The sequence below is a fragment of the Dendrobates tinctorius genome, unplaced genomic scaffold (assembly GCF_039654945.1).
Source record: "Dendrobates tinctorius isolate UK_male_01 unplaced genomic scaffold, ASM3965494v1 ptg000064l, whole genome shotgun sequence".
Taxonomy (NCBI): domain Eukaryota; kingdom Metazoa; phylum Chordata; class Amphibia; order Anura; family Dendrobatidae; genus Dendrobates; species Dendrobates tinctorius.
Window position 1 is genome coordinate 21523238 of NW_027361732.1, and position 23013 is coordinate 21546250.

Below are 23013 nucleotides of genomic sequence, written 5' to 3' on the forward strand. Positions count from 1 at the left end.
TTGATTAGTGTATATGACAATAGAGTCCAGAATGTCATCTGTGAAAAAAGTATTCCAGCATTCAGCTGCATTTTTTGCATTACGTGCTGTTCCGATAACTGCAGGAAGGTGAGTGATAATGTTATGAGGTTCCATACCTTTTTTATGGGTGGATTCTTGTTCCATTTTTTTTTTTATCTTTTCCCATATAATAAGATTCTATATCTTCTTCCCCCTCATCACTGTCACCATCTTGCTCTGTTTCAGAATTTAGTTCATAGACTTCCACCTCATCATGAGAATCAATCTCACTTTCTTCCAAATCCTCATTCTTTGTGGGGTCTGCATCATCATCATCTAACAGCAAGTTTCCCACTTCCTCAACATGATGGGGTTTTGAAAGATCATACATTTTCTTCTCCATTTCAGAAGATAATCTGAAGCAAGAGAGAGAATATGCATTAGGGAACAATGTGCCTGAGAAGCACACTTTCATTTGTAAGAAAATCTGCCTTATTTATATGAAATATCCACAAACCTTTCTCTATCCATTCATAAAACAAGATAAATAAACAATAGTAATGACTAAAAACATTACATACCAACCTTATAAAGTGTGATGTGTTCGGGACCAATGAGCCTGAGAAGCCAGCACAGCTATATCTTCCTTCCTGAAGCTCTGGAGACCAACTGTGGTATCAGGTTTCACACAGCAGCTAGAGCCAGGAGACTATCTAGAGGGAGGGGGTTTCATGAAAATCTGGTGAGAAGGGAGAAATGAAAGTAGAAGAGCTGCGCCTGTCAGATCCATTGTTCCTGACGGAGGGTTGGTTACGGTCACCCTGCTGAATTTGTCTCAGGTCACATCTGGAAAAGCTTTTGTTGCTTTACTAGACATGAAGCAGGTTCTTTATTGGGTTTAGTCATCTAAATTGGGTGGTCATGCTGGACAGAAGAAAACAGCTTTCCTCTATTCTCTGCATTATTGTCAGCCAACTTTGCAAAAGGATATATTGTGGATTTTGTCTCAGCCTGTCTCTCTTTTGCCCAGATCAAGACTCCACAACAGCTTTCGACCAGGCAGTTGCTTCTTTTTCCTCTACCACCTGCTCCTTGGCAGGATATCGCGATGGGTTTCATTATCACCAGTATCGGCCGGGTGTACTGGTTGTGGATTGCTTCTCTAAAATGGCCTATTTTCACTTCATTATTTGGTCTTCCTTCTGCTCCTGTGCTAGCAGAGAAGTTTTTACTAAATATTTTCCACCTCCATAGTTTACCTTTCCATATAATTTCTGATAGATGTGTTCAGTTTACATCTCACTTATGGAGAGCTACCTGCAAGCCACTTAATCTCTTTTGCACCTTGGACGTATCCATATGTTACTGTGACCTGGGCCTTATTGACCTGAGATGGATACGTCCAAGTGATCTTGCGTGCATACGGGATGTTCGTGTGCTCTATAGAAACAGAGTGTCAGCTATTTCTGCCAGCTGACACCCGGTACTCAGTGCAAGGAGCAGAACCGCACCACACCTGGCACTTTAACTCCGTAAATGCTGTGATTGCAGCATTACGGGAGCAGGCAGAGAGAAGGCAGCCCCTCTACCCTTAGATCTGTGACACCGCGTCATCATCGCGGGGTGCCGATTGTTGCCATGGTGACCCAATGTCATCATGATGACATCCGGGTTACCAGAGCTAGCAAAGTTTCTAGATCCTGCTCAGAGCTTGATCAGCAACTTTACATAGTAACATAGTAGCATAGTTAGCAAGGCTGAAAAAAGACACTTGTCCATCCAGTTCAGCCTATATTCCATCAGAATAAATCCCCAGATCTACATCTTTCTAAATAACCTAATCACTGTAAGATACAATATTATTACGCTCCAGGAAGACATCCAGGCCTCTCTTGAACACTTCGACTGAGTTTGGCATCACCAACTCCTCAGGCAAGGAATTCCAGATTCCCACTGGCCTAACAGTAAAGAACCCTCTTCTATGTTGGTGGAAAAACCTTCTCTCCTCCAGACGCAGATAATGCCCCCTTGTGACTGCCACCTTCCTTGGTATAAACAGATCCTCGGAGAGATATTTGAATTGACCCCTTATATACTTAAACATGGTTATAAGATCACTCCTCAGTCATCTTTTTTCTAGACTAAATAATCCTAATTTTGCTAATCTCTCTGGGTATTGTAGTTCCCCATCCCCTTTAATAAATTTGTTGCCCTCCTTTGTTCTCGTTCTAGTTCCATTATATCCTTCCTGATCACCGGTGCCCAAAACTGTACACAGTACTCCAACTTTGTCAGTGCAGTGCTGTCAGTTTTCATAGCATAGGGTTGCTCCTGCATCCCCATGCCATACAAGCGATCAACCTGCAAAAAATGATAGTCCGATAGTGGAAAAAAGTAAAAAAAATTAAAAAAAGCTTTGCAAATATTTAAAAAAAAACTAAAATAATAATAAAAAAATACAAATATATTGTATCCATAAATAAATATTTGTATGAAAAAATATAACCAATAAAAGTACAGTATATACTCGTGTATAAGCCGAGATTTTCAGCCCATTTTTTGGGGCTGAAAGTCCCCCTCTTGGCTTATAAGCGAGTCATGTACTGGGTGTGGGTGGGGGAGGGGGAGCGGGGGTGTCAGAGATCCTACTTACCTCTCCTGGCACTTCTCTGCAGCCTCTGCTTCTTCCTCTGCCGTCTGCTTCCTGCATTCAGCGGTCACGTGGTACCGCTCATTAAACTCATGAATATGCACATATTTAATGAGCGCTACAACATGACCATCTGAATGCAGGAAGCAGACGGCAGAGGAGAAGCAGGGGCTGCAGAGAAGTGCCAGGAGAGGTATGACGGGGGCAGAGTAATATTCACCTGTCCCCGTTCCAAGCCGTGCACCGCTGTGTTTCTGGGTTCTCCTGTTTTGATGGCAGAGGGCGCGATAACGTAGTCAGTGTGCGCCCTTTGTTGTCACTGCAGAGAGCCGGGAGACAGAGCGGTGGATGGCAATGGAACAGGGACAGGTAAATATTGCCGGTGCCGGGGGCTCAGGACACTGGCACCTGGCCCCCTAGCGATGGAGAGGTGAGTATGTCATTTTTTTATTGCAGCAGCAGCATATGGGGGGTATTTATGGGGCAACATTAACCCTTGTGCAGCAACATATGATGGGTATTTATGGGCAGTATTAACCCTTGTGCAGCAGCATATGAGGGGTATTTATGGGGCAGCATTAACCCTTGTGCAGCAGCATATGGGGGATATTTATGGGGCAGCATATGAGGGGTATTTATAGGGCAACATTGACCCTTGTGCAGCAGCATATGGGGGGTATTTATGGGGCAACATTAACACTTGTGCAGCAGCATATGGGGGTATTTATAGGGCAGCATTAACCCTTTTGTAGCAGCATATGGGGGTATTTATGGGGCAGCATTAACCCTTGTGCAGCAACATATGGGGGGCATTTATGGGGCAGCATAAACCCTTGTGCAGCAGCATATGGGGGCATTTATGGGGCAGCATTAACCCTTTTGCAGCAGCATATGAGGGGTATTTATGGGGCAGCATTAACCCTTGTGCAGCAGCATATGGGGGGTATTTATGTGGCAGCATTAACCCTTGTGCAGCAGCATATGGGGGGTATTTATGGGGCAGAATTAACCCTTGTGCAGCAGCATATGGGGGATATTTATGGGGCCGCATTAACCCTTGTGCAGCAGCATATAGGGGGTATTTATGGAGCATCTTCTTGGGCCAGCATTAACCCTTGTGCAGCAGCATATGGGTGAGTTTATCTAAGGAGCATCTTCTTGGACCACCATTTAACCCTAGGCTTATACGCGAGTCAATAAGTTTTCCCAGTTTTTTGTGGCAAAATTAGGGGGGGTCGGCTTATACACAGGTCAGCTTATACACGAGTATATACGGTATTCATATTTGGTATTTCCGCATCCAGAACAACCCGACTTATGGAACTGACCCACTAAATAAAAAACAAGGCAACAAACAATGCTTTATTATCATAATGATGAACAAAAAGTAGAATAAATTGCCATCAAAAAGACAAAAATAAATAAACATGGCACCACTGAAAACATCATCTTGTCCCGCAAAAAGAAGTCATCATACAGGTCCATCAGTGGAAAAGTAAAAAAAATTACAGCTCTCAGAATAAAGCGATGCAAAAATAATTATTTTTTCTATAAAATAGTTTTTTTTGTGTAAAAGCACCAAAGCATGAAAAAAGCTATAACTTTGGTTTTGCTGTAATCGTACTGACTCGAAGAATAAAACTGCCTTATCAATTTTACAAATGCGTAAAGACATAAACTAAAAATGGCATGTGTCACAGTTTTGTGCACTTCTGAAAAGAACAATGCTGAATAGAGGTCAGAGTCCAGAGTAACTCTGCTGCCTCATTATAGAGAATGTATCCTTTGGGGTTTAATCTGAATCATGTCACTCAGAGATTTAGATGAAAACCCCAAAGTAAGTGCTCAGCATAGAGCACCGGATAAATGTGATCCCAAACGTTATTTAAAATGCTTCCATTCAGGTCTGTCATCTGTTAACAGGATTATAAGGGGCTTTCATGTTACTGGTAAAACAAAGAATCTGGTAAAGAGAAATGGCTCCTCACACTCCAAAAGAAAATCAGCAAATTCCGCACTCCCAAATCCAAATTCCCTCCCTCCCAGCTGCTGAGATGGATGTTGACATGCCGAGCGGAGCTAACAGCGCTGGAAAGAAGAGGTTCGATGTGAAGAAGTGGAATGCAGTTGCTCTGTGTTCCTGGGATATTGTAGTTGATAACTGTGCTATTTGCAGAAACCACATCATGGACTTGTGTATAGAATGTCAAGCTAACCAAGCCACTTCAGAGGAATGCACTGTGGCATTGGGCGTGTGCAATCATGCGTTCCATTTCCATTGCATCTCGCGTTGGTTGAAAACTCAGCAGGTTTGTCCACTGGAAAACAGAGAATGGGAACTTCAAAAGTATGGTCATTGAGTCAACTTGGGACTCTGGGAGTGTTAATTTGTTTGCAACCCACCTTTCTTGCAAAGACCAGAAGAATCTGTTTAACAATATAATTGGTAAAACAAAGGCTCTGAAAAAGAGAAATGGCTTCTCACCTTCCAAAAAAAATTCAGCAAATTCTGCACTCCCAAATCCAAATTCCCTCCAAGAATCAAAGAATCATAGAGCTCCTTCTGAGCCCCACAGTGTACCTAAACCACATTTAGCATCCACATTTTTGGCATTTCTGAAGCGATCAGAGCTTGCCTAACTTACAAGTGCATGTCTCCAAAAGCACTATCTGAGCATAACATATTGGTGACTGCAATGTACTGGTCACTACAACATACTGGTCACTATAGCATATTGGTCATGACAATGACAGTTTGCAATTTTCACTCCGCAACATTCATTGCTACTTGTTTCTGGAAAACACCTATAGAGTAAAAATTGCCACTACACCTGTAAATAAATTCCCAAAAAGGCAAAAATTTCCAAAATGGGGTCACTTGAGGAAGGATTCCTCTCATCTAGCCATTAGGGGCTCTGTATGTGGAGTCTGCAAACTGTTCTAGGAAAATCTGCGCTCAAGGAGGCAAATAGTGTTCCGTTTTTCCTGAGTCTCTCTGTATGGCTAAGTCGTACTGTACAGCCACGTATGGGGTTTTGCCACGTTCTGTAGAAATATTGGTAGTAAAAATGTAGTTATTTTTTCTTCACTGCCCAATGGCATAAAATTCTGTGACACACCCATGGTGTCAATATAATCACTGCACCCCTAGATGAATTAGATGAGAGGTGTAGCTTATAAAATGGGGTCACTTATGGGGAGCTTCTGCTGTTCTGGCTGCTCAGGGGCTCTCCCAGTGGGTCATTGCACCAACAAACCAAAACAGTAAAATCTGCACTATAGTATGGTGTTTCTTCCCTTCTGATCTTTGTACCCTTATGAAAATGCTAAATTTGTGGTAAAATATCATTTTTGTGGGGAAAATGTGATTTTTTTCTTCTTGGCTCAACTTTATAAAGTTCTGTGAAGCATCTCTGGTTTCAAGGTGCTCACATCTAAATACATTCATCCCAGAGGATTCCCTCTACTCCTCTTTGGTCAGACCTCATCTGGAATATTGTGTCCAGGTTTGGGCACCACATTTTAGAAAAGACATCAACAAACTGGAGCGAGTTCAGAAAAGAGCGACCAGAATGGTGACCGGTCTGCAAACCCTGTCTTATGAGGAAAGGTTGCAGGATTTGGGAATGTTTAGTTTGCAAAAGAGAAGACTGAGAGGAGACTTAATAGCTGTCTACAAATATCTAAAGGGCTGTCACATTGTAGAAGGATCAACTTTATTCTCATTTGTACAAGGAAAGACTAGAAGCAATGGGATGAAACTGAATGGGAGGAGACACAGATTAGATATTAGAAAAAACTTTTTGACAGTTAGAGTGATCAATGAGTGGAACAGGCTGCCACGAGAAGTGGTGAGTTCTCCTTCAATGGAAGTCTTCAAACAGAGGCTGGACAGACATCTGACTGGGATGATTTAGCGAATCCTGCTTTGAGCAGGGGGTTGGACCAGATGGCCCAGGAGGTCCCTTCCAACTCTACGATTCTATGATTCTAGAGGTCTAGCTTCCAAAATGAGGTCACTTGTGGGGGGTTTCCATTGTATAGGAATATCAGGGGCTCTCCAAACGGGACATGGCATCCCCTAATGATTCCAGCAAATTTTATATTCAAGAAGCCAAATGACGCTCCTTCACTTCCAAGTCCTGCCGTGCACCCAAACAGTTTTATCCCACATATGAGATATGGGCATACTCAGATGAAATTGCACAACAAATTCTATGGTGGAATTTCTCCAGTTATCCTGAAGAAAATGCAAAATATAGGGCTAAGATAACATTTTTGTGAGGAAAATATGTTTTTTTTTACATTTTCATGACTCAATAGTATAAACTTTTGTGAAGCACCTGGGGGTTCAAGGTGCTCACCACATATCTCAATACATTCTTTGAGGGGTCTTGTTCAAAAATGAGATCACTTGTGGGAGGTTTCTACTGTTTAGGCACATCAGGGGCTCTCCAAATGGGACATGGCATCCACTAATGTATCCAGGAAATTTTTATATTCAAAAAGTCAAATGACGCTTCTTCCTTTCTGAGCTCTGCCATGTGCCCAAACAATGGTTTTCCCACAAATATCAGGTATCAGCATGCTCAGGAGAAATTGGGCAAAACATTTTTGGGTCCATTTTTCCTATTACCTTTGTGAAAATATAAAATTTGGGTCTGAAGTATTTTTTTGTGAAAAAGTGAAATGCTTTTTTTGTTCCACATTAAAATAATTTCTGTGAAGCAATTGAATGGTTAAGAAACTTTTTGAATGTGGTTTTGAGCACCATAAAGGATGCAGGCTTTAGAATGGTGTAATTTTTGGGTATCTTCTTGTATATAGACTCCTCAAAGTCACTTCAAATGTGAGGTGGTCATTAAAAAATGGTTTTGCAAATTTGGAAAAAGGAGAAATCGCTGGTCTATTTTTAACCCTTATAACTTCCTAACAAAAAAATAAATTGTGCTAATGTAAAACAGACATGTGACAAATGTTATTTATTAACTATTTTGTGTGACACATCTCTCTGATTTAAGGGCATAAGAATTCAAAAGTTTGAAAATTGCAAAATGTTACAAATTTTCTCCAAATTTCCATTTTTTTCACAAATAAGCGCAAGTTATGTCAAATAAATTTTACCACGTCATTAAGTACAATACGTCCTGAAAAATATTCATCAGAATCAGTTTTATCCGTTGAATCGTTCCAGAGTTATTACTTCATAAAGTGACTCAAGTCAAATTTTATAAATTGTCCTGGTCATTAATATATAAACCACCTTTGGGGGGGTGAAAGGATTAATTTCACTTTGAATTGCTCTTCAGCCTACCATCCACAATCTATTAGTCAGCGAGGACAGGTCAGTCAGATCCTGACCAACTTCCTGTGACACTACATCAATGCCCACCACAATGATTGAGCCGACCTCCTGACTTTGGCCGAATTCTCATACAACAAAAATGTGAGTGACTCCTTCTCTAAAACGTAATTTTTTGAGGTCTATGGTTAACATCTCAATATTCTGCTCCCTGTGACCACTACCATTGACAATCCTGCTGCAGAATTGAGGGCTTTTCTAAGATCTGGGAAGACACCAAGACCACCATATTAAAATCATCTGAACGGATGACATGCACACAAGAGACATCTGGATCCGCCTCTGTTTTGTCTTGGAGACAAGTTTTGCTTGTCAATAAAGTATGTCCATCTCATGCTACCTTTGCATAAACTGAGGTCTCCCTTCATTGGATCATTCGAGGTTCTTAAACAGATAAATCCTGTAGACTACAAGCTCAAACTCCTGGCCTGTTTACTGATCCCCAATTCATTTCTTGTATCTCTCCTGAAGCCAGTTGTCCTCAGTCCATTCTTCAAATATCCAGGTACCATTCCTGCTTTAGTCAGATTTCAAAACGTTATTGAGGTAGAGAAAATTCTGGCCACCAAGAGGGTAAGAGGAAAAACATTTTTTCTTGTGGATTGGAATGGGTTCGTTCTCAAGGAGAGGTCATGGAAGCCGTGGAAAATATACATGTCCCTCTCTTCTTGGAGAGATTTCTTGTAAGCATGAAGAAGAGAGGGCAAAAAGGGTGGGGTACTGTTTTGTCGGCATCCCTGCATGCTCTTCTCCTCCCCAGTGGGGACGCTGGCTCATTAAACACCCCAGCCCCCATCCTGCACTTCCTCCTCCTCCTTCTCCAGATGCTGTCCAGGGTCTGCACATAACACATAGATCATGGACGCTGTGATTAGGGCGCAAGAGTGCACGCTCCCTACTTTTTAAGGGGCCACTTGTCATCCTAATGTGTCCCCAGCCAATGACTTGGTGATACATAATTGGAGATGTCTGAGCAATATGTATTGTTAGTTCCCTACACACTGGTGTATTGTCATATTCCCTGCACCCGCCAGTTTGTCTACCTGTCTAGTACCTGTCTGCCCGTACTTGTCTTGTCTACCTGTATTTCAGCTGAGCCAGCCCACACCTGCCAGTGCTTATCTGTATATCAGCTGAACCAGCCTGCACCTGCCAGTGCTTATCTATATACCAGCCAGACCAGCCTGCACCTGCCTTTGCTTATCTGTATACCAGCCTAACCAGCCTACACCTGCCAGTGCCGATCTGTATAACAGCCATACCCACCAACTTCTGTGGCTCCTGTGTTCATACCATGGTTCCAACTACCTGTCCCTTGAGGTCAGCTGTCATGCATCTGAGGTCTGTCCTAGAGTAGCACCTGGTGTCCATCGGGAGCCATGCCTAACCCCACCATCAGGGGCTCTAGCTAAGTGTTAGGTGCTCACCTAGTCCTTCCCCTCCATAGCACATGTGTTCCGCCACTCCCATTACATATTGCATATGTAACATCAATATACATAAATAAACCCACATACATTTAGAAATTTACATTTCCACCTCCCATCAACAAATGTGGCATGTATTAAGTTACAGTATTTTCAAATGGCAAATGAGGTATTCTGTCAAAGTATAATGCTCACATGAATAACAACAGCTGGGTCACCACCAATCATACCCAGTAATGAACCCTTCCCATCACGTGACAAACTCCAAAGATACAGCAAACCATTCAGTTAAGGGAGTCTTGATTACAAGTTATTCTGTCCATGTTCCTGATTTGAAAATCCCCTATTACACTACCTACCTATATTAGCATTCCTTTGGCGGTATTATCTGGGCTGTCAGGTAGAATAGTATCCACTAATCCTGCCATTTCAGAGATTGAAACTTTTGCATCATCCCATAGGTTGGAAATTCAGCTTGGAGACAAAGAAACGGAGTTGCCTTAATTATCTTAGATCCTCTTCCACTCCCTCTTACTGCATCAACCCAGCTATTTGCCTGTCCTTCTAAATCCACTTTTCCATCCACCATGTCAGGTAGGTAACTTGCTCACATCAGTCACAGTAGTATTCATCCTGATACTGAAGGAAACCTCTAACCCAGCTATTCATTATCTCAAAAACCCCAGTATGGAATAATAAAAAGTAAAATGAAGTTAAGTGCTTAAAGGTCTTTAATTATTTCTTTCAACTCGTGTTTTGACTCCCTCTTTTTCATAAGCCACTTATTTCAGGAAGCCTGATGCGAAAGTTTTGAATAAGTCATTTAAGTTTCATTTAATCACCATAGAACAAGTAAATCCTCTTACCAATTGCAGCCATAGAAAAATGGTTTAAATTGTGTTTTTAGTTATAACAAACTGTACAAAATAAAATCTTGTTAAATGTTGCAAACAATCAAAAGCTCATAGACAATGAAGACATAGAACTTGTAACCATTTACTTGCAATGGCAGACAGTACAAAGGGGGATCAGTACCCCTGTACTTGTAAACAGCAAAGCTTCCAGTGTTAGAATATGTGAATTGGTGCTATGTATACAACATTTTTTTTACTAAGGTTACAATCTGTTTTTGTAAAAACACTCAGCTCAATTATGTAAAGTCAGTATGAAATGAAAATGAATACAAAACAAATGAGAAGAAAGCTAAATACTTTTTGAGCATTTCATTCAGGAGATTCTGAAGTCCATTAGCATTCTTAATATTGGCAAATTGTAATTAGGTAGCAGAATATTTGTTTAGCCCAAGACTCATTAAACATCACCTTCGGGTTTTACCTAATTACAAGCTTACAACATTTCTCTTGTATAGGTCTGAATTTTAATCGAACATAATTAAAGAGGTTTCAAGGGTTTTTTGGGACCTATTCAATGGAAAATCAATTCAAACTGAACTTCCTTAACAACACATAGTATTAATGATACAGCCTGCTTAGTAGCATTATTATTCAATAATTAAGCTTTAGATCTGCCTATTGAAAATTAAACCTGTAATAACATAATTTCATAATTTAGGTGACACAAAATACATATACTTTTAAATAACTGTAAAAGGACATAGTGTTTTTTTACATATATACTGTTATAGTGATACGACTATACTCTACTGATCATAATGATCTAACTCGTATCCAATGACCATCGACATCAAAATCTGAACACAACAGTTGTCCCACTTTATTTGCTTATGAGGAATTTTAAGCTACATAAAATTAGTGGAAATCACTCTAAAAGAATGCTAAGGCAAGTCATACCTGTAAATATGATGTTGATTTACGGGCTATTTTTCAATAAAATCCTTCTTTTCTACATCTGGAGCAATACTTATAAAATCATATTATTGATACTTGAACCATATATTATTTTTTATTTATCTTAATAATGTGGCTGCTGATGAAAATTTGAAACTACTTACCAGCTCTTCCTTTGTCCATTCCTCATCAAATGAAGAGTTTAGCAATTAATTTGAGCTATATTTTTTGCTTTGTTCAGAGAATTAACTACGGCACCATTATTTAGACCTATTAAGATAGTAGACAACTCTTTATATTGAATACGATATAAAATACTTTTTTTCTCTAAGGCTGGTTTCACATTAGCGCTTTTTAAGCGCACGCACGGCCGGGGGTAGCTCCGCCCCCAAGCCGGCTCTCTGCCCGGTGTGCCCGCCCCTTGCTTGTAGCGCCGCCTCCTAGCGCACAGCGGCGCCTGTGATCGGCGCACCCTATCTTTAGCATAGGGTGCGCAGATCGTGCGCAGGCCGTGCGCTAGTTGCGCTTTGACCTGCGCTGCGCACTTTTGACAGTGCGCCGAGCACGCCGAAATCCGAAAAGTTTGATTTTGGCGCGCACGGCGCACCATCAAAAGTGCGCAGCGCAGGTCAAAGCGCAACTAGCGCACGGCCTGCGCACGATCTGCGCACCCTATGCTAAAGATAGGGTGCGCCGATCGCAGGCGCCGCTGTGCGCTAGGAGGCGGCGCTACAAGCAAGGGGCGGGCACGCCGGGCAGAGAGCCGGCTCGGGGGCGGAGCTACCCCCGGCCGTGCGTGCGCTTAAAAAGCGCTAATGTGAAACCAGCCTAAATAAGTTGTATGTATATAGCTTCTTTAAATGGTTCTCTTATAAGTTGCGCTTTACAGCATCATGCTTATTAACTCATTCCCAACATTATACCGTATTGGTACAACCTATTTTGCAGTGTTTTTATGGTAGTGGTTGTATAGCGTCACAGGGTTGCCGCGACAGTGTGGAGCCAGAAGACTGTAGCATCTGATTACTCTTTTTCCAGCAGTGAGAAAAAGCACTTCTTCATTTTAAATGTGTTTTTTACTTCTGGCAGAAAAGGGGTTAATTGGCCATGTTGGAAATCCCTGTCCTCACAGATGAACTCGGTTAGCCACTCCTTTCCCCTTTGTAATCTTGGCTCTGTAACAAAGCCTTGCCTTGTCAGAGCTAGCATTTGCTGCATGGCTAATGGAAGGAGAGGAGTTCATATGAGAAGGAGAGTTGGAAGAATTATCAGTGACTGTTGTTTGGTTTGTATATGTGGTAATTCCATATCCTTCTCTATTTTTGTTTATTACTCTGCCTTCACATCCCGGTGCATTCCTCTGCCATATGTGAGTGAATATTTTGTATGCTTGGAGATTTCTGTTAACCCTTGTTTGTGTTGCCTTGCTTGTCAGGTTGGTGTACTACAGTGCACAGTAGTGCCCCTCTTCCCTGGATGGGGGAAGAGAACAGATGGAGGGCTAACTCAGGTGATAAGGTAAGGGTGAAGGCTCCGGCATCTTCATCTTCTGAAGTATCCCAGGTAGTAGGGCAAGCTAGGGCTCCCCCTAGTGTTATGGACAGGGGAGGAGCCCATGGTAACAGGTCACATTACAGCTGTGTCGAGACAACCAGTATGTCTTGACAAATATGTAGGCACAGCAGCTGTGACCACATAATCATCACCGGAAGCTTGGCTTATAGAAACACTTCCAAAGTTTTGATCCTCTTAATATTTTGCAGTCATTTTATTTTATATCACTGTGTACTTACAATTGCTCATTTTGCTTTTCTACACAGCTAATTCTTCTCTTTTCTCTACTCTATATAAAATCTAGAAGTTTACGCAGATATCATTTCTCTTTAACTCCCGAGCCAGCTGCCCTGCATTCCCATTGCCATTATCTTTTACAAGTAACTGATTAATTTTACAGGTAGAATTGATCTTCTACCACTCTAAACACTGAGCATGGTGGCTCAGTAGTTAGCACTGCAACCTTGCAGCGCTGGAGTCCTGGGTTCAAGTCACACCAAGGACATCTGCAAAGAGTTTGTATGTTCTCCCTGTGTTTGCGTGGGTTTCCTCCGGGTACTCCGGTTTCCTCCCACATTCCAAAGACATACTCATAGGGAATTTAGATTGTGAGCCCCATTGGGGACAGTGATGATAATGTGTGCAAACTGTAAAGTGCTGCTAAATATGTTAGCGCTATATAAAAATATTTTTAATAAAGATTATTATTATCTTCAGTTTCTACATAGAGCTTAGAAGGATTAAACTATTCAGGTTTTGATCATGTGATGTCACAGAAAGCAGAAGAATTGAGTGGGTGGAAGGGTAAAATTAGCAATTGTAAGTACACAGTGCTACATAATAGGATGACTGCAATATATGAAAAAGATAAAAACTTTGAATTGATGAGAGTGCTTCTTTAACTGACAACCAAGCTCCAACTGCAAAAAAACAGGCTTGTTTCCAGGACAGCCCCCTGCTTTTTAACCCTGCAAATGCCTTAGTAAATAGCAGTTGTGACATTTGCAATATTGTCAGAGAGAGGCTCTCGTTCTCATCCTATCGGCACCTGGCAATGTGATCATGGGAGCCAATTACAGTCATGGCAGCTAAATGTCAAATAATGACCTCTGGGTCTGCCAGGTCTGGTAGCTTGATAGACACAGCCACATGCAGAGGCATTCTGACAGTGTCTGACAGGTCTAGTGCATTGCAATTCATTAGTCCAAAGATCAGAAAAATAAAAGTTAAAGTCCCATAAAGTGTCTAAGTCAAAACACTAAAAAAAAGTCCCCTACTCTGGTCTGGCCACTGGGATGGCTGCTCGGCACAGACATTGGTCCCGGCCTCTTGCTCAGGTTTGTGGAATACGTTTGGTTACTGCTGGCTCCCCAGCCAAGTGGTAACCAGTGATATACAGGTGCAGCCTTACACTTTGGAGTCTAAGTCCAGAGTTCACCTTACTGAGCATGTCCTTGATGTGGTAGCTCTGGTTTGGCCGATGGGCGATGTCACGGCCGGCTGGGCATGAGTGTTTTGGGTGGAACCTAGGGTTTAAAAGGCTCTCATGGGTGCACGTGGGCATGCTAGTATCATTTATGTCTGGTGTGTATGGGTGGATACTCTACCACTTTGTCTGCACATTTTGTGTGTCTGTCTATGTGCTGTTAGTTTCAGATTTAGTAGCGCCAAGACTGGGGTAACTAGCCGTTCCATTTAGCCTTCTGTTTTGTTCATGTATGCAGTTAGCACAGTTCAGTTGCAGAGCAAGCTCAATCTTTATGCTATACTTCCCTGTGAAATCAACAGGGTATTGTTTCTAGGTTTTTTTGAGTTTTTCTGCTTGACTTAGCATCTGTTTCATTCATGTGTGCTGTTAGCACAGTTCAGTTACAGAGCAAGCTCAACCTTTATGCTGTACTTCCCTGTGAAGTCAACAGGGTATTGTTTCTAGGGTTTTTTGAGTTTTCACTTGTTCACTACCTCTCTGTGAAGTTAATAAAGCTAGGTACTCTGTGTTCTGTTCATACTGTGTGAAGTTAATGCAGCGTACTGTAAGTTGAAGGCTCTCTGTTTTGTTCTGTCATTGTTCACACTAGCAGCAGGCTATATCTCTGCACGGTGGACCCCGGGTTGCAATTGCACTTAATTATTTTATTTTATTTAGTTCAATCCACCAACCCTAACAGTATACTAGCGCCACGGTCTGGCTAGTAATGGCGGACAAACAGCAACTCCTGCGGTACATCCAACAGCGGCAGAGCAGGGTGTCCTCTCTTGAGTGGGCGGCTGCAACTGTTGATTTCGCTGCCATGGCAGATCAGGCAGCCAGCAAAGCAGTCTCTATAATTTCTGTTGCGGAACCTGCTTCACATTTTTTGCTGCCTGATAAATTTTCCGGGGACAGCATGGCCTGCAGAGGTTTCGTTAATCAGTGCTTAATTCACCTAGAGATACAGGTTTCATGATTCCCAACTGAGCGAACCAAGGTGGGATTTGTGATTTCCCTTTTGTCAGCCGGAGCGTTGATTATGGGAGTTAGGCTACTTTCACACTTGCGTTTTTTTGTGCTGTGCACCGTGCGCTGTGCAAACGTACATAAAAAATGCATCATGCGTTTGTGTGCATTTTTTGCGGGTTTGGGTGCGTTTTTTGCGCATACGTGCGCATTACCATGCGCACGTATGCGCACCCATAGACTATAATGGGTGTTTGGCTGTTAAAAAACGCATTGCGTGCGCATGCGTCTTTTTGGGGCAAGTCGGACGCACAAAAAATGCAGCAGGATGCATTTTGTGCAACTGAGCGCACACTACAAAAAAACGCATGCGCATACAAGCGCGTACAAACGCATGTGTATGCGCACCCATGTAAAAGATAGGTAAAAAAAGCATGCTTTTTTGCGCTAAAAAACAGCGAAAAGAAACGCAAGTGCGAAAATAGCCTTAGATGACCAAATAATTCTTAACTAGTGTTGAGCGATACCACTCGATACTGAAAAATATCCGATCCCGGAAGTCCCATTCAAGTCAATGGAACAGAAATATCAGAATTAAAAAAAACCCTTTCTTTCCCTGTCGGTTAATTCTACATGAAGAAAAACAACTAATAATAATGTAGAATGTATTGTGGGAGGTGTAGGAGACATTAAAGCCATAGAGGTTTAGCCCAATCAAATGGAATAGCAGGATTTTTTTTTTTTTAAAGACGTTCGTAGTCACAAAGATATTGACTATGTTAAAGTCTTTAATTTTTTGTCAGATATGTATGTTTCACTACTTCCATGCTCTTCACCTTCTTTTTTACTTCTCCCACACTTTCTCCTTCATCATCTTCAGCAGCAGCAGTGTCTTCTTCTTCTTCTTCTTCATATTCTACTTCCTCATCTTCTTCATCATATTCTTATTTGTGTTAGGCATTCCTGTAGTTGTTATCTATAAAAGTTTGAAGATTACACCTTCCGTTCAGCCTGTCACAAAAGATTTACAACAGGATTTGTCCGCGTTCAGTTTGGCCTGCAGCAGCAGGCCTTTTTTCAGGGGCACCACGAGGAGGAACGGACTCACCCCCATACACTGCTTAGACTTCTTCTGCTTATAAATTTGATAATCTCATTTGCTCAGATTTTTAGTCGTATGCTTAATGTTCTTCTGCTTTTGGTTTTTATGCTTCTTGGTCTTCTGTCTCTTGTTGTTCTGCATCTTGGTGGTTGTCTTCCTGTTCTTTGTCCTCTTGGTCATCTTCTTCAGGGTCATCTTTTAGGTATTCTTCTGTGTGATCTTCACGGTCGTCGTCTTCAGGGTCATTGTCAGGGAGATCCAGAGTGAGAATCAAAAACCATTTCCACAAGCTTGAACTTTGAAAAGTAGCAGAAGTTACAAGAAGGCTGAGGAACTTGCGAGAACCAGCTGATGGTACTGGAACCCGGAGTGGCAGCAGAATGAACAAGAGCCAATGGCACAACCGTGGACCAGCTGACGGTGCAGGAACCCGGATGGGTAGCAGAAGCTGCAAGAGTAAATGAAACTAGCGAGGACCAGCTGACGGTGCTGGAACTCGGAGGGGCAGCAGAAGGAACAAGAGCCAATGGGACAACCGTGGAACAGCTGAGGGTGCTGGAACATGGTTAATAAGCAGGAGGTACCTGTGCTTCAAAGCACTACCAAGGACCAGCAGACGTTGGTGGAACTTGGATACCGACAAGGAGGCACCTAGGCCAAAGGCTCTGACGTTGCTGGAACCCGGATGGGTAGCAGAAGGTACCCATAATTAACAAAGTGTCGCATCTGCGAGCAGGCCGCAGTTACCAAAACCCACAGTCCTACAGGGGGTGCTTTTCCTATTGGCACTATGGAACCAGCCTTTGTTACCAGAACCCGCAGTCCACATAGGAAGCACTGAAAATGCAGGCACCATAGACTCGGTAAACCCGACCGCAACATGACAGGACAACGTATCAGTGGCAAAGTGACGTTGACACTACACGGAAACAGCAGGCGTGCTGGAACCAGGCTGGGCAGGAGGGAGTACCCGTGCCAAAGACACTGCCGAGAACCAGCTGACGGTGCTGGAACCCGGAGGGGCAGCAAAAGGAACAAGAGCCAATGGCACAACCATGGACCAGCTGACGGTGCTGGAACATGGTTTCTAAGCAGAAGTTACCTGTGCTAAAATGCACTACCAAGGACCAGCAGACGTTGCTGGAACTCGGATACCAAGAAGGAGGCACCTAGGCCAAAGGCTCTGCCGAGAAACAGCTGACGGTGCTGGAACCTGGCTGGGCAGAAGGGAGTACCAATGGCAAACACACTTCTGAGCAGCAACATGCGATGTTGAAGCCCAAGGGTCAATCATGCAGCAGGCTGAGGCCAACTTGGAGCGAGTTTTAAAATGGTTGTACACAACTACTGATTGTAACCGCGCTCCACTTTGGCCTCTGGCTCTACTGTCTCTAGCATTTCCCCTGGCCTCTAACAATGCCAGTTGCTGCTCTGCAGTGTTGTCTGCACAATCCACACTTGTTCCTAGTTACTGGGGCTCAGTCGCATCAGTTGATCCCCTGATGTGTGCCCGGCAAGGTGTCCTGCTCTGTCCACATTCCCACAACTAGTAATGGTAATGGGGACAGAGCAGGAGACATTGCCGGACACACATCAGGGGATCAACTGATGTGACTGAGCCCCAGTAACACAGGAACAAGTGTGGATTGTGCAGACGGCACATCAGAGCAGCAACTGGCGGGGTTGGAGGCCAGGGGAAATACTAGAGACAGTACAGCCAGAGGCCTAAGTGGACCACGGTTAAAAGTCAGTAGTAGTGTGATGTTGGAGGCAGCAGTAGACTTTGCCATCCGCACAGCAGGGGAACAGCTGGCGTTACTGAACCCCACAGACACAGGAGCGAGTGTTTCTATCTGTGCGGACGGCACTTCCAAGCTACAACTGGCTGTGTTGAAGCTCAGGATCAATGCTCCGAACAGGCTGAGGCCTACTTGGAGAAAGTGGAAAATAACATGTAGTGTGATGTTGGAGGCAGCAGGAGACTTTTCCATCCGCTCAGCAGGGGAACAGCTGGCGTTACTGAACCCCACTAACACAGGAGCTAGTTGTCATGATCCAGTGTTGGATCTGGCGGTATTAAAAGCACAAAGTGAACTTTTTTTACTTTGGTTAAGTTCAAAGGTATTTTGACTGTCCCCGGTGGTGGTTGTGGTATTGCACTTTGGGTTTTTGTGCACTTAATTAGGTATCAGGTGTGACACCCTATAAAGGTGTGCTAGAGGTGTTCAATCAAGGCCTTTGATATTGTGAGTTTGTGTTCACTCTGTTTTTGGAGAGGCTGGATGAAGGATGGAGCTGGTGAGGAGTCCTGCGCAGCTTAGCCAGGGGGGACGTGTTGCAGCTATGGTGTCTGGACGAAGGGCTCGCATGGCATGGTGGAGTCGCAGTGATGGTGTCAGCGGGAAGTGTCTGCATGGGCTGGTGGAGTGGTTACTATGGAGAGTGGCACTCACCATGTGGGACTTGGCCGCTGAGCTGGACTCAAGCATGCTTGACTTCATGGCAGAAGCTGAACACTTCCTTGGGTCTCTGGTACTAAGCAGCTGCAACTGGTGTTGGACTCTGCTCCAAGGCTGCACTAAGGTGAAGGATCCTGTTATGGTGATGGATCCAGGTGGAGGAGAAGATGCACTCAGGTGGAGGGCTCTGTTGCTAGGAGCGCACACAACAGAGCAAAGCTAAGTTGTGTTTCCCCTGTATTGTCTCTTTCCTCATGTGTGTTATTAGTGCAGTGGTGGGATTAGTCTCCGCACCGACCCATTCCCTAGTGAGGGTTTAGGGTCAGGGTGAGCAAGGGCGTTAAGGTACGCGTGCGGCGACAGGTGCGGAGCCTGTTTAGGGAATGTAAGGAGTGCAGGGACACTGGCTCAGGGGAGCTTAGGAGGTCTCCATGTCCCCATTCCCTATCGCAGGGCCCACCATTGTTAAAGTTTCCCAGGTTCCCCCGTTATTATTTGATTATTGTATGTATAACGTGTAATAACTAAATTCGCCAGGTGGAGGCGGCGTATCCACCTGCACGTTTTATTATTTAAATGCGCCCCACTGGAGGCGGTGTATCCAGGGTCACGTGTGTTATCGGTCCGCCTTGCGGTATCATCTGCGTCCCGACACACGTGACCATGACATTAGTGTGTGTTTCTCTGTTAAGACGCCACTTCTGAAACCAACTGGCATTGTTGGAGACCAGGATGAGGCATGGAGTTGGCTGAGGCCAACTTGCAGCACGTTTTATGGAGGTTGTAGACTACTACTGATTGTAACCGTGCTCCACTTAGGCCTCTGGCTTCACTGTTTCTAGTATTTCCCCTGGCCTCCAACCCTGCCAGTGACAGCTATGAAGTGGCGTCAGCACAATCCACACTTGTTCTTGTGTTACTTGGCCTCAGTCCCATCAGTTGATCCCCTGATGTGTGTCCGGCAAGGTCTCCTGCTCTGTCCTCATTCACACTACTAGTAATGGGAATGTGGACAGAGCAGGAGACCTTTACGGACACACATCAGGGGAGCAACTGACGTGACTGAGGCCAAGTAACACAGGAACAAGTGTGGATTGTGCAGACGCCACTTCAGAGCTGTCACTGACGGGGTTGGAGGCCAGGGGAAATACTAGAGACAGTGGAGCCAGAGGCCTAAGTGGAGCAGGGTTAAAAATCAGTAGTAGTTTGAATGTGGATGGAGCAGGAGACTTTGCCGTCCACACAGCAGGGGAGCAGCTGGCATTACTGAGCCCCACTAACACAGGAGCGAGTGTTTCAATCTGTGCGGACGGCACTTCCAGGTTACAACTGGCTGTGTTGTAGCCCAGGATCAATGCTCCGAGCAGGCTGAGGCCTACTTGGAGCGAGGAGAAAAAGCGTTGTAGTGTGAGTTTGGAGGCAGCAGGAGACTTTGCCATTCACACAGCAGGGGAACAGCTGGCGTTAGTGAACCCCACTAACACAGGAGAGTGTTTCAATCTGTGTGGACGGCACTTCCAGGCTACAACTGGCTGTGTTGTATCCCAGGATCAATGCTCTGAGCAGGCTGAGGCCTACTTAGAGCGAGGAGAAAAAGTGTTGTAGTGTGAGTTTGGAGGCAGCAGGAGACTTTGCCATCCACACAGCAGGGGAACAGCTGGCGTTACTGAACCCCACAGACACAGGAGCGAGTGTTTATATCTGTGCGGACGGCACTTCCAGGCTACAACTGGCTGTGTTGTAGCCCAGGATGAAGCATGCAGCAGGCGGAGGACAACTTGCAGCTGGTTTTATAGAGGTTGTCGACTACTACTGATTGTCACCATGCTCCTCTGTGGCTCAGTCCCATCTGTTGATCCCCTGAGGTGTGTCTGGCAAGCTCCCCTGCTCAGTCCTCATTCACACTACTAGTAATGTGAATGTGGACAGAGCAGGAGACCTTGCCTGACACACATCGGGGGAGCAACTGACGTGACTGAGGCCAAGTAACACAGGAACAAGTGTGGATTGTGCAGACGCCACTTCAGAGCTGTAACTGGCGGGGTTGTTGGCCAGGGGAAATACTAGAGACAGTGGAGCCAGAGGCCTAAGTTGAGCACAGTTATAAATCTGTAGTAGTTTGCATGTAGATGGAGCAGGAGACATTGCCATCTACACAGCAGGGGAACAGCTGGCATTACTGAATCCTATTAACACAGGAGCTTGTGTGTTTTTCTCTGTGAAGACGACACTTCTGAACACCAACTGGTGTTGTTGGAGCCCAGGAAGAGGCATGGAGCAGGCTGAGGCCTGATGGTGTTGGCATGTGGAGGCAGCAGGAGACTTTGCCGTCTACACAGCAGGGGAACAGCTGGCATTACTGAACCCCACAGACACAGCAGAGAGTGTGTTTTTCTCTGTGAAGACGGCACTTCTGAACACCAACTGGCGTTGTTGGAGCCCAGGATGAGGCATGGAGCAGGCTGAGGCCTGATGGTGTTGTCATGTGGAGGCAGCAGGAGACCCTGCCGTCTACACAGCAGGGGAACAGCTGGCATTACTGAACCCCACAGACACAGTAGCGAGTGTGTTTTTCTCTGTGAAGATGGCACTTCTGAACACCAACTGGCATTGTTGGAGCCCAGGATGAGGCATGGAGTAGGCTGAGGCCAACTTGCAGCACGTTTTATAGAGGTAGTAGTCTATTACTGATTGTAACCGTGCTCCACTATGGCCTCCGGCTTCACTGTCTCTAGTATTTCCCCTGGCCTCCAACCCCGCCAGTGACAGCTCTGAAGTGGTGTCAGCACAATCCACACTTGTTCCTGTGTTACTTGGCCTCAGTCCCGTCAGTTGATCCCCCGATGTGTGTCCGGCAAGGTCTCCTGCTCTGTCCTCATTCACACTACTAGTAATGGGAATGTGGACAGAGCAGGAGACCTTGCCGGACACACATCAGGGGATCAACTGACGTGACTGAGGCCAAGTAACACTGGAACAAGTGTGGATTATGCAGACGCCACTTAAGAGCTGTCACTGGCGGGGTTGGAGGCCAGGGGAAATACTAGAGACAGTGGAGCCAGAGGCCTAAGTGGAGCAGGATTAAAAATCAGTAGTAGTTTGAATGTGGATGGAGCAGGAGACTTTGCCGTCCACACAGCAGGGGAGCATCTGGCGTTACTGACCCCACTAACACAGGAGCTAGTGTTTTTCTCTGTGCAGACGACACATCTGAGCGACAACTGGCTGTGTTGAAGCCCAGGGATTATAGTTCAGGTGGTAGAAACATGAACACAACAGGAGACCTGGATACAGTTGCCAACCAATTATTTAGTCGGGAAGAGGACTGGCAAATTCCGGGGAGATCCAGGCCTTGTTCATTTTCAGAAAAGTAAGCCGGTCGACGTTATCGGAAGAAAGTCGCGTGCGACGGTCTGTTAGTACACCAACTGCGGCACTAAAGACGAGTTCCGATAATACACTGGCAGCAGGGCAAGACAGCACCTCCAATGCATACTGGCTAAGCTCTGGCCATGTATCCAGCTTAGAGACCCAAAACTTGAAGGGGGAAGAGCCATCTGGGAGTACAGTCACAGGGCAAGACATGTAGTCTGTCACCATCTGACGGAAACGTTGCCTCCTGCTGACTGGAGCCGTCAGTGATGGTGTAGACAGTTGTGGTGGACCCACAAAACTTTGCCACATTTGGGCCATAGTGGTCTTGCCTTGTGCTGAGGCCCTGCCTCTGCTCCCTCTTTGTGCTGAGTTTCCTCCACTGGATCGACACACAGAGGTGCTTTGCAAAGCACTAGCACCACTGCTGTCGGGTGGAATGGAAAACGTGATGGACTGCACCAGTGTGTCTTGGTACTCCCGCAGTTTACGCTCCCGGTTTAACGTTGGTATGAGGGTTTGCAAGTTGTCCCGGTAGCGAGGATCTAGGAGGGTGTATACCCAATAATCAGCCGTGTAGAGAATGTGGGCGATGCGGTGGTCGTTTCTCAGCCACTGCAGCATGAAGTCAACCATGTGCTGCAGACTCCCAACTGCCAAAGAACCGCTGTCCCCTGCTTGAGGCGTGATCTCTGCCTGCTCTGCCTCACCCCACCCTTGCTGTACATACTGAATACTAGAGCTTTGTATACCTCCCTCCTGTGGAGTGATGTCTTCCTCCTCCATCGACTCCTCCTCATCCTCCTCACAAAGTGTCCCCTGCCTAGGCCTTTGTGAGGAAG